Here is a 14,000-nt window from a genome sequence, read left to right on the forward strand (position 1 = left end):
CGTTTACTAACTAACTTAACTAATGCAATTAACTTGGCGCGTTCTATTTTATTCCCAAATTTAGATGTTTTGATTGGTATAATTTTCGAAGAAACTAAAGATTTTAGATTATACCCTCAAAGGGTGTAAATTTCACGTTGTTTGTTTGTTTTAAACTTTACTCTCAAATGCAATTCTACTATAGGCTCGAAATAAGTTATATATAAAGCAAAGCAAGATATGTGGAAAAAGAAGATAAACCAAGTGTGGAAAATGAAGATAACTACCACGCCCAAACATATGGATATGAAGCACAGAAAATAAGTTCAATGCGGTATATTGAGTTCTAAACCAATGTTAACAAATTGTATGGATTCAATTTAAAGTTCGATAACGGAATACATCGAACCACATCCATTTAGTAGTAAAAGAACAGCAACTCAATTACGAAACCAAACCGTAAAATATGTTAATTGTTTCCATTCCAATTGGTATACAATTTCCCACGAAATCAAACCATACTACCACGGCCATTTAATTTCACAGAGAACGAACCGTTGCAAGCGTTGCAGCAATGAACGGTTGCATTCATTGTAATATGATTTGTTACATACTGCAATTTTCACGATGCAGTGCAGTTCAGCTTTTCGTGCCACGGATAGAATGCGGTACACAAGAGCACAAATTGCACCAGAAAGAACAAAAAAACATCCTTTACAACACCGACGCATGTCTAGAACGAGTGTGAGCCAGTTTTTCTCGTCTCGTCTTGTGTTCAATATTCTCAACACGCAACACGCAAACATCGTACCGAAGCGTCCCCAAACACTCCACACTTGGTTGGCTTTAGGTTGTTGCTCCAAAAGCAGGATTGCTTGATGCGGGAAAACGCAGCAGGACGAAGATTGCTCCACCACATACACACACACGCACATACACACCCACAAACATGCGCGCCCGCGCGTTCTGCACAGAATCAGTTCCAGCGTGCTTCACCACACGCAAACACGCCTGATCCGCTGGAGGCGTTTAGATTTGTGGCCATTGCCGCCATTTTTTTCCCCCTGCCTCATCTTATTCACTCGATCGGCCTTCGGCGCACGCCAAACAACGCTCCGGCGGATTAATTATTGATGCACTTGATTAGGTCATGATTATATTAACCATGTTGTGGTCATTTTCGGTCGAACTTGTTTTCGGAATCGCTGTAAACAATCGGCCACCAAAATGAGGGCGAAAGCAGGACACTCGAGCGTGCCTTTTGGTTGTTTCTATTTTGGAGGCCAGTTTTTGTGAAGTGGTGAAGTTTGCTTACAATTTAGTTTGCTTTCGAGCATGTTTGCCGAACCCGACCAGCGTCCGGATCGTTCGGGCTGGCTTTTGGGGTGAAAGTGAGTAACAGTTTAATTTACATCGATTGTGGCAAACGTAAAAGATCAAAACAAACCGCCCCGATGGAGCGGGACGTAGGGGCTGGATGATGGAGGCGCCTAATCAAACTTTTTGATGATTTTGACAGTTTGAAGGGAAAATTAGTGCAGGACGCAGGGTTCGATGCGATAGTGATAATGGGGTGTAATTTTGTCAACAAGCACTTCGGGGGATGATTTAATCAACCCCGCATAGTTTGGTCCACTAATGGGTAGTATTATTTTACGTAAGAAAATTAAACTACCTTGACGTGACGAAAACTGTAAATTTAAAAAAAACTGTTTATCGATATAAAAGATTGTACGACTTTAAACATAAACCACCGACACATCGAATATTCTTCAAGCATTTGCGCATTTCCCGTACAATCCTCGTTCTACGAGAGCTTTATCATTCTTGATGGCTTTAAGAATCGCGCAAAAAGAAATGCTAGAGTAAAGCCGGCCATTTTTATTTCCAGCCAGGAGAGCCTTAAAACCTCCGCGCCCGGATCTGAACCGAGCCCTACGGGTATGCTCGTACCGTATGAATATGAGAGTAGCTACACATCCGTCAAGGGACATTACGGTGTGGGGAGTGATAGATTCTAACGCACCGTACGCCGACCGGGCACGTATTTCGAATTGCGATTGTTTCGCGAGCTGCGTGCGGATTGCGTTCCGTTATATATTTGATTTAGCCACAGCGCTCCTCGGCAACTCCTCATCGTCATCGGTCGGTGAAAACCCAGTGTGGTGGAGACATCAAGCTGCAAGTAGCAAGTCGGTCGGCGGCTAGTAGCGTTCAATGAATGATAAAAATTGACGAACCACCGCTCCGAATGTATCGAATGTGATGGTGCCGGATTCGCCAAGATGAAACGGAATTCCGGCCGGAAAACGCGAACACCGAGGTACGTAATTTTTCATAATGCAGGAATATTTGTGCCTAGCGTTCGGAAACTGGGACCTCCCGAACTGCCCGTGGCGCATTGATTGGTGTGTCGCGTTCACGTTGCACCAGCAACATCATCAATCACACGGCACACGGACGACTTTCGCAGAATGGGGGAAAAGGAAACGACGCAACAAAGTGAAAATATTTGTCGCTAGACCGGCGACTAGGTCTGTTCGGATCTCTACCCTTTTATCGAATTTTAGTTGAACGCAAGGATCAAACATGAGGCAGCCGAAAATCTTCCGTGGTTTGCCAGAACGCCTGGGAGCGTAACATTTGTTCGATGTTTCGTACCGATTCGATTCGATCCGATGAACAGTTGAATCAATGATCAATTACGGAACATTCGGACCGTGGAATTTGCTATTCGACGAATTTTGAATCTGTACCACAAGGCACATGTTTTTGATATTCTTCTGAAGCCCTAAGTCGTATTTGTTTTTGGGAAGGTTCCCATACAATCTTTTGCAAAATTGTGTGCAAGGGTAATCATACACTTCGACTCCATTTCATTACCCCTTTTCATACACGAGCCAAAAGTGATCCAAATAGCAAAGCGATAGAACTTTCGTTTGATTGTAATCAGCTACTTTCAAATTACTTTCATCTGAACCCGAGTGCCATTACACTAAATTTCCCCAAAACACATTCAATCGTATGGGGGAAGCGTTAGGCTAAAGTAATCTTCCCATAAAATCACCTCAAGCAACGGAGGGAAAAAAACCCACATTCACAAAACCATTCCAACACCCGGCAGTTTTCGTGGGCTAACACTCATTTCATGCCATTGTTTTTCACATTTATGGCAGCAAATTATGTTATGCTGCACTGCAAGCAGTAACAAAGAAAACCCCACCAGCCGACCGACCGAGGAAGAAAATCCTCCAACGTGCATCCCACCCATCGGGAAGAAAATGTTTGGTCCATTTTCGACGGCAAGTGGTTTTTTTGTGCTCCCTTCTTAGAACAATCCCAATTGGCTGCCGAGGAGCAACCAGCCCGAGCAATAACGCCGCAAAACATTTACCAGAAGTGCATTTATCATTTTACAATTCCTTTGCCTTCGCCCACCGAGGGGGCACCACCGGAAGAAGTAATCCAGCATTGAAATATGTTTATTGTCGGTACATTCGGTACACGTGTGGCTATAAATTTGGCCCCATCTTGGTGGTTGGACTACTTCCAGCGGGGTTGTTCCAGCGATTTGCAAGGAATAAGATTCCCTGCTTAAAACGTTTTTGTTTTTGCCGCTGTGATCCTCCTTTGGGGTAACAATAGAGTCTTTGATTCTCACGAACCGGAAAGGTCGGGCGCTGACTTTATCTTATTAGTTGATTTACGCATTTGGGTACATTTTGAGTAGTAATTTCTTCCGAAGCTCACATATATTCATAATTAAACCAATGGAACAGAGAATTTCATTAAATAATGTGGGAATTGCACGAAAACTAGGTTCACTGAAAAAATGAATTTCCACGCAATTTAAATCCATTTTTATTCTATTTATAGAAAAAAGCTATGACATGGAATAGATTTTTACATAAAAAGAAACCTTTTTTCGAGTTATGTATGTTTGAAATCTGTTCTCAACGTTGTGAAGATTATAGATATAAATATAGATTTACTGCAATGTGGATGACTAAAGAATTAAATTTAGCAAATAGTTAGCCTTGCTAGTGTACAATGTTTTGTTGTAAGACCATTGATCTTGTGTACATTTACTTGTCTAAAGTGTTCTACAACAGAAGAGAAGTAAATTTTTTAAAATTGTTTATATTGCTTGCGACACCTAATATAGTTCACGTTGGATGAAAGCTTCAAATGGGTTTAACTTTTTGGAGGATATTAATTTGCCTATATTATAATTACAAATGAAAGCATACATGTGTCTAAGGAAACTTTTAAAACTGTGACAGTATAAACTATACCTTCTACTAACATATTTACGTGATCGTTTAATCGATCGAACTGTAACCGAGGGAAAGAAATTATGGTTTTTGATGAAATCATCTGGTTCGTTGCGTCAAAAGTAAACGCAAACCACTCAACTCATCATCAGCCAATCGGTTTGATGCAATGTGTGCAAACCTATTTATGTTCTGACTTTTTGACACGTGAAAGGGTTTTCGAAAAAAACCGATTCGGTGTCATTTCAAATTAGCACACAGCATGTCCGCTCGAAATGTCACAGGACCAAAGCAATCACGGCTATTGAAAGGTCACGCTGATGTCCTCTCCTTATTTATTTTTTCGATACAAAAAGTCCCGATCCCGTAGGCGAATAAAAAATACAGCAGCTCGCAGCATCAGCGCGAAGCACCACTCGCAAATATTAGCTCATTAGCGAAATGTTCAATCGGTTGCGTAAGCTTCCATCTGCACTTCAAACAGATCCAACCGGTACACCATTAACAAATACTCCCTATGACTACCCTTCACGAGCACACACACACACACACAAAAACATACGTACAACTCTCTCCCTAATAGAGATGGCAGATTTAAAAGCCCAACGAAAAACGAGAACACACTGTACAATTGTGGTAAAAAATTATTTACAAAGCGCAAAGCGAATGAAAAACTTAAAAAACGAGCGTCCTCGGTCACCGGAGGGACGTGATTTTCCCTCCCTCTCCCCGTTTTCCTAGCCCCGACCGGCAGCCGGGATTGGGCCTCGTGCTTGTTCGTCGATTCCGTCCGGCTGATGTATAAATGAGTAGATGTAAGCGGCCTGCCGCTTGTCGCGTTCAGAAATGCATAAATTATCGGTGAAAAAATCTTTTCCCCTCGTCGACCAGATCCACCTACCTCCACCCCCCGGCGGCGTAATGTGTCGTCCATATTCTGCAGTGCTCTTTTCTCTCGTTTTCTTTTCTGGAGGTCCGTGATTTTCAGCGACCACCGGCAGGACCCTCTTGTATTGCTATAAGGCGCGAGTTCCTTTAAGTTGCCGAACCGCCCGAGAAGAAGCAGAGCGCTCGCAGGGAAAACGGTTTGGATTAAATATTCAACGCCAGTGTCAGTCGCTTCCACCTTTAAAGTGAAACCCTGGCACACATACGGCGGGCACGCCATCGAATCGACAACGATTTTTGCGTTAAATTTTCACGTCACCCACGCGGTGCAAAACCGTGGACAGGATAGACGAAAATAAACTCCATCATGGACGATTTTCTAATGTTTCATCTCATAAAGTGTAGCCGTTTTGTCGCGATTTCGCGTACTGCAGGATGAGAATTAAGGCAGCTGCGGAAGGGATTGGTTCCGTAGCAAGAGCCTTGGGATAACAATATTTGAAGCTTTTGTTTCGTAGCATCCAGTTCGTTCTACCGTATTATTGTCTTCCATGCCATTTGAATGTGAATATTTATGTAAAGCGGGAAAGGCTTTGAGCCGAACCAACATTAAGTTGATTAAAAACTACCTTTCAAAAATCGATTATCATATGTCCGTACGATTGTATTCAACATGCTTTTTTATTTACTGAACAAAACTCGCAAATTTTAAGATGTATGGATAAAATTATTAAAGTTCTTTCTGTTAAGCTCCAGCTGAAGGCTGATGTATTTTTAGTGGCTATTTTTTTAAATATCAATATTATGTTGGAAAGTAAAATACAATCACAAGGAGAAGCGGATCGATTCGTTCGGGGTATAAATGTTTCTATACCTGCGGCCAAAATTCAACTTATTTTTTACAACAGCTTGCAATCCTTTATACACATTTTCAGCATGTGTTCTCCACGATTTTTGATAGGTATAAATTCTACACATCTTTTCGTTATTATCCATAGTAAATATTAATTCAAAGCATCTAAAATAAATAAACAAATTCAACAATATAATGTGATAGGTAACTTACAATTCCTTTCACACAATTTGCTTGTTTCATAAAATCAGATGTTAGATCTTCATTATCTGAAAATAATTACTCTGAATTAGGCAATCTGAACAAGTTAATAAAATTCCTTTCGTTCTGTTAATTATGACCTCCACATCCTAAATCAAATAGACCTATTGAAAACTAATCATTTTATTACTTTTCTGCGATAAATGTCATGTTTTTCTTTTTTTAAGTAAATGCAAATGTAGATTACTGTTCACAGATGTTTTTTTATGTGTCCTAAATCACAACAGGGTTTTTTTTAAATCCCTCTCAAATCATCAAATCATGTTATCAATTTTAACAGCGATGACGAAAACAATTTAAAAGGGTAACAATGCAGACTTTTGCTGATGGACCGTGAATTGAGAGCATTTTAAGTCAAACGGTCAAACATATTCTGGCAAGGTTTTAGGTGAAAATTTACAATGGTTAAGCAATATAAAAATACATCTGCACTAACTTTGGTCAAAGTTTGTACACCACTGCGAGAATAAATAAAATCGGTTACTTTAGCGATCTGGGGGTTTCATCACGGGGTCCCCTGCGGCTGCTCAGTCCGCTTATAGGTAGATCCGCCTCTGATCACAAGTAACATACTAGCTGTTAAAAAAATTAAAAACTAATAATATATCTTAACAGCAAACGATTATGACTCCGTTTGTAAAATTAATTATCCTTTGAAAATCGTAGAACGAGTCATACTAACAATCAAACATGATTCAAAAGATAAGCCTGCGTTATGAAAAACAGATAAAAAGTTAGTTAACTTCCAAAATTACACCATTGTGTTAAATCCCTTTGCGAAAACAAGGTGTTTGGCATTTCATACAAAAGTACAGCGAAAACTTTCTTGTTGAACGGCCCAATAAAAAAGTTTAGCCCTACAAACATATCTTAATCATGTTGAAAATAGAATATTGTTAAGCTCGCAAGCTGCGCCACAAAAGTGAAGTATTTGAGACAGCTTGAAAAAGATACTGAGAAACACACAAGGGGTTAAGAATGTTCAAGTTAATGATAGGCATTCAATTACGAAAAAAAACAACAAATGAAGGGAAGTGAAATGTACAAGCGTTTATACATAATTTTAACGGATGAGAAATAAATCATTCGGGAACTGTCTAGTTTTGTAATAATTTTGAGGTTTTTGAAGAGATTTAGGGGTTGTTGATAAGCAAAAGGTATTTAAAAAAAAAACAAAAATAAGTCACGTGGCAACATAATTCAAAAATGCATTATTGTACTACGCTTAAAGCATACAATCCATCAAATAACTTTGTTATGCAATAGCTTTGTTTTAATTAATCAGCTTTAACGAACCACTCGGTCACAACCGGGGAATAGTTGGCACTACGCCCGGCAGCTTCTGTTTGCATCGTTTCTGTACCTCTCACTAATCAATTTAAAATATTGGACCGATTCCATCCGTTTAATTAGCGATGGCCAGTGAATTACTTAACCTTTATTACATCACTCCATCAAGCCGGGGGCACAACCGTCATAACCTCCCGCAGGCCGCACCTAGTATGACAAATGATTATGATAAATGGCCACCCTCGGCTCTCCTGGTAGCTGTCAATTGCGTTTGGAGCAGAATCAAATTTAGCCCATCCCAGCACCTGTCCGGGTTGGAAATCTAAGGAAAACATTTCGAAAAAGCGTCATACAAGCTAACTGACAGGGAAAACGTCCGAAATGTAACCCACTATGGGGACGATTAAGACATGTCCTGACGGACTGTTGGTAACAGCGTAACGGGTGGGGTGGTTATCGATCGAGTCCAATGGTCCAATTCCACATAGAATGGCTGGGAGAGGGGGATACAACAACTTTCAGTTCCTTCTGCGCGGTTTGGGGCCGCAGGGCAGCTGCTAAGCACCGAGTGCAGAGTTTCCACTAATAAATGCACAACAGTCCGGTCTGTAATTGGACAATGTTTCGTAATAATCATCGTCCTATCTGGTCAACGCTAGGGAATGGTCCGGGCCAGGCACGACAAGGGCTACAATGGCAATAATAACCGTACGGACATGGTTCCACTTTGCACAACTCCCAGAACTCGTACAGGAGCCTCCAACCTTCCGCTAGAGCGGCCACGGAAAAGCCACGGAAAAGCCCTTACGCTCCATTTGCCAACCACTTTGCTATGTTGTGTCATCTCTCTTTCGCTTCACGCAAGCTCCGGCTGTATTATGTTAGGCCCTCTCTAGTCCTTCGACACACAAAAACCCCCAACAAATACGACCACACTGGGCTCCCCAAGCAGTTAGCCAAGTCAGGCAGGATACAGGGCTTAGAAATATTGGTATCCAAATATGCATACATCCACGGTGCCGCATTTCCGGAATTGTAATTATTTGCCGAGCGGTGGTCCTGCCGGATTGGTCCGATGCACGGGCTGGACGGTAGGAAATATTGATCATCGCCACCGGAACTTCAGCGGCAAAACTCAGACACTCGCAGCCAGCTTTCGACCGAATCGAGCTGGTGCGCATGTCCGGAACGCATGTGGGGACGTAACGACACGATGACATTCGCTGTTTCATTCGATTCGGGGCACATAAATACGGTTCGCTGGCCGACACCGGGACGGAAAAGGCTAGGTGGATCCTTTGGCGATTGGCACGGACCGCACGGAACGTAATGATCCGGGGGAAAAGCTGTGCGCGAGATGAAAATACGTCCGCCTGTGTGCCGATACGGAAAACTGGCGTATTAATTATGTGCAGGTGCCGTCTTTTACGAGTTCTCACCTCCTTCAAGCCTTCATGGACCCTCTTTTTCGATGGATTTTCGTAATTGTATTTTTACGACATTAGCGACATATGCATACTTCCAAACACTTCTGCTTTCGCTGTAAAACACTGTATCACAAAGAAAGCCCAAGTAACATTTTCAATTGTTAATTTAATTGAAGATTTAGGAAGTTAGGGATAAGTTTTGTTGTTTTCAAATGAGATAATTTCAATTCAAAACACTTTCTTCATAATTGTTTAAGACCATGAGGAAGTTAGGGATAACTTTTGTTGTTTTCAAATGAGATAATTTCGATTCAAAACACTTTCTTCATAATTGTTTAAGACCGTGTTGAAAACTAAATGACATGAAATAAAATTTACAAGAATGGAGTGCAGGTATCTTTGAACGAATATTTTAATACTAAAACTTTGTTTATCAATTAAGACCATATTGGGTGCTGTTTTTTGTGAAATTCAGCGTGAATGGTAAAGGTAAACGGGAGACTTTTTTAATTAATTTATATTACATTGAAAAATAATTATGTAGAAAGCAACATCCAACCTAAGAAGGCTAAACAAGGAAGGTTTTTTTTCTAAAGAGAAAAAACAAAAATGTATTATGGAGAAAGATATTATAGTTGCAAACGAAATATAAAATGTAAACTCGACTAAAAAACTGGCTCTCTCTAATCAAAGCGGCAAAAGGCGTTCAGCTTTCAAAAAATCCGCTCACATCTAACCCTGAATTCTACCATACCTGTTGCGACGCCATCATCGATTGGCAGGAGTTATTAAACATTTATCATTCATTCATCATTCAGCAAACATTTATAGAAGGTTTTTGCGGTCGAGACCATACGAACCGCCGTGGACAGACTGCTGACCCAGTGCTCGTGGGTTTGCTAATCGAGTTTAACTCAGTTTAGGTGGTTTATGAGCCGACAAAAAGCATAAAACGTATTGTCGGGCCGCGTCTATATTAGTATTCAATTAACGGTGTACATTCTATTCTGAGAGTTGCATACAAAAAAATATCACTACACATTTCAAAAACCATCATTACCAAAATGCAGCATAAAACATGGTAAACCACTTTGAACCATTTCATTTACGAAAGTGTTGTCTAATTAAAAAAAAAGTCTGTATGTGTCTATCAATTTATCAATCACACAATTTAAAGAAATCAGCGACATAAAGTAAAATGTTTGTATTATCATAACATGACAATATTTTTTTCAATCAACTATCAGTAAATATACGTATTACACTTTTTTAGTTATCAGTACTATTTCCAATAGATGTATGATGTTGAATAAAGTTAAACGTGGAACATAACATTCCATAATGATCAGTAAACAGCTATACTTAGCTGTACAATACACAATCATGTAACTCCGACGGTCGTTGTTTGTCACGACGTATTGCATGCAGAATTTGCTTATGCTTTCTTTGACACGTGTGTTTGGTTAGATAGCGATAAGGAGCAGACTTCAAATTGCAACAAATGACTGGAAAAGTTGTTACTTTAAATAACCCGTAACGATTGTGTTGAGAGGTACAAGAGTAGACGAACCCTTGCTACGCAAACAACGATTAACTCATTTTGTTGGCTTTGTATGTCAGCAAACACAAAAGGGCATATCAAATTACGACATCTACATAACTTCCTATGTAGATGTAGACATCCACATAAAACGCATGAAAACTTTGAAATAAATCATTTGTTTGAAGTGAAAAAATGTGTGTTTCGCGGATTATTGTGATGCCCCTTTTTTACCGTGTATGATATGACTCTTGTATAACACCACCCTAGTATTTGGTACGCTTTACTTGAAACAAATGTATGTAACAATCCTTGTCGATCTCTTTCCGGGGGGTCTCAGGACCGACAACATTTTAAATTTAAAGATTTTCTGTATGTACTTAGTAGATTATCTTTTACGAAACCTTCTTTGACTTGGATATTCATCATTCATACTTTTTACATAATGAATGCTCTTGCTCTCGCTCTCTATTACAATTATTTAACAGTTTTGAATTTAGTTAGAATTGATCAGATCTACTTCAGTTCAAACAAGGTTTTTAGTTTCTACATCAGCGATTTATTAAAAAATCTTTACTTTCTTATCCTTTCTTCTCTCACAAACTCTTTCAAAACAAATCTTTTCTTCTCTAAATAACAATCTTGGGTGAACAATTAATGTTAAACACACGAAAATACGCTAAATCATATTTTTTTGTGAAGTTTTTTATCTCTTTTAACATCATGTACATAATTTGTTTTAAGTTTCTCTTTCTCTACTAGAGTTTTGTTATAGCAAATTAAATAACTGAAGATTCATCAATTTTTCGAAAAATTCCACAATATTTTGTTCGAAGGACAAAAGCTTCATGAAGTAATCGGAATAAATCTAGGGTGAATGATCCATATGAATGAATCGCGGCTAAATGTTCATAAGGGACCACACTAGATTTTATCCATCACATGAGTTCAACAGATACTAAAGCTTATGACAAACAAGCAATAAAAGCATTGCATCTTTTAAGGAAAATTGAAAGTCTGCAGTGCGGTATTTATCTTATTCTTTGTAGTGGATCATTAAAATTTACCGTTTTTTGAGGATTCAATCCATTTGTAAACAAAGTATTCGCAGGATTCAGTAAAAACATTGGACATCGCCCGTAAAGGTGGTATAAGGTGTATTGACTTAAATCCTCAAGGCAAGGATATATTGGGCAGATGCGAAAGCTCCGTCGCATGCGCTGTTTATATTTTGCATGAAATTCGATAAAAAAAAATTCGAGCAAACGATTTTGCAATACAACAAAATTTAAAAATGTAAATGTAATTACTTTTATTTGTAGATGTGATAAATGCATACAGCTGTTCACACAAGTGTTTATTTTAAATTTTACATTTTTTCGTTACTATGATGCAAATAACTAGTGGTATGGCGCTTGGAATTTAGACGATAAACCGTGCTGTGGGTGTTATTTAATTATTATTTAAATTATTCTTTTATATATTTCTTTTGGTCAAGGACTTACCCTTGTTTTATCACAATTATACCCTTGATGTAAGCGAGTCTGTTGTGTTCAGCACCAAACTCTACCACACTCTCTTCATTTGCTTTTGTTCGCTGGGGTCTTACGTACAGGCTCCACTTGCCAGGACAGCTAGGAACATAATCACAGCAAATTCGTAACCGTAGCAATATTGTGGGGACTTAGCGAAGATATGTAGATATTAGGCGAGCACCATACCAAATGGATTTTTCATTTGCCACATGTGTTGCCATACATGTTGAATGTTAGATTCGCTCTAGTTTGTAGAGTTGTTGATCGCAAAGGACGACACTAGATGGCATTTAAGTTTCTTTTCAGATCAAAACCCGTTTACATGAATTCAGATTATCACAATATACAGATCTTTCACACTATTTTTCCTTTCGCTATCACAGCATACAGTTGCTTGTTATGACAACGACAACGTGAAACATCCATTGAATTAACCTTGCGGAAGAAAATACTCCTCGAGAAGCGAGGACACTCTTTAGCGATGTTTGGTTTGAACTGTGATTTTCTTCGAGTACTGCAAGGTCCGTGAAAAACTAGACCCTCGCCAAACTCAACCAACGCGGCACCATCGAGAGATCGACGAGCTTTTGTAAACCGTGGATTTTGGTGTACAACAAACAGCGCCATAAACGCACACACACGCACTTCCCACCACGCACATACGCAACAAGGACAAGTACGCGCACCAGTTTCAATTGCCGACCAGATTGAGGATCTACGCGAAACTGATAACAGATTTTCCACCTAACCTCACTCGTGTGGTTGACAGATCAAGCAAATTAGTTTCTATTTTATTCACGGGTTGCTTGGTTTTGTTTTTGTTTTCAAATCGTTTCTCCTTCCAGTACCTGTTTCAATTTATTGCTTTTAATTACTCGAATATTTTCTTGCAAACTTCTCAGTCAACCAGGGTACGAACATTACTTTTCGCACTCTCGGCGAAAATAGGTAAACACAAAGAGCATGCTGCGTACATCACTCGGAGAAGAAATTCCGTCGCCAAATTCCGTTACAGGCTTGCGGTTGTCGTCACTTCCGAGATACACCCGCCTCGGTCCCGTCGTTTCGTGTGTTCGCCCGTTCCGGGAGGGGTGCCAAGGAAAGCAGCTAGCACCTGCTCCTGTCAGCTGCTGTCCGGTGTGGCGCTGTGCTGAGTGCGAAATGTTCGCCGCCGGCTCGACAAGAAAGGAATCCCGAATTTCAATCCAAACCCGATAACACGATTGTTGCAACTGAATGTAATTTTCCGCGCTTTGTATAGGGCGCACCGGAGTACCATGGGCAAGCGTTGGTGAAACAAGGGAATGACAGGGAACTGGGTGGAGGACGCACACACCAGACAGCAGAACAAAACATCTCGGTGGGGGATGAGGCTCGGACGGGACGATTGGTCGGAAAAACGGTAACGCACACAGCAATGCTTGAGCGCGAAAAGGTCAACAGCATTACCGTCCACGACGAAGCATTTCCATGCGACGAGGAAAAGGGACGAAGTATGTATATCTAAAAATATACTCTCATCCACCACCTTGTACTCTCCCTCAATTTCCATCCACCCTTTAAAAACGAAACAAACCGACAACAATAGGATACTAACGCGAATTGAAAGCTTCTGTGAAAAACTAAACGATACCGGCCCGGAGGTGGAAGGGAAACCAACCCTCAAAATGGGAATGTGGGCAATAATAGTCCCGAATTCCCCAACCAAACAGGCTCCAACCCCGCTGGGTGGGTGCGAGAGTGAGCCAACAGTCGGTCCCAGCTTCGCCCTGGCTGTCAGCAACAATAAAAAAGGGACGATCCGCCACACTGGTTGAATTTTATTTTTCCGTCAATTTCCCCCCGCACCTCGGGAAGAACGGTGGAGGAAAATGGGAAAGTTGTTCCGACCCCTCTGCCGGTGCGCCACCTCGCAGGACACGGTCGATTGGTGATGTGAGAAAATATTTATAA

The sequence above is a fragment of the Anopheles coustani genome, chromosome 3, assembly GCF_943734705.1.
Source record: "Anopheles coustani chromosome 3, idAnoCousDA_361_x.2, whole genome shotgun sequence".
NCBI lineage: Eukaryota > Metazoa > Arthropoda > Insecta > Diptera > Culicidae > Anopheles > Anopheles coustani.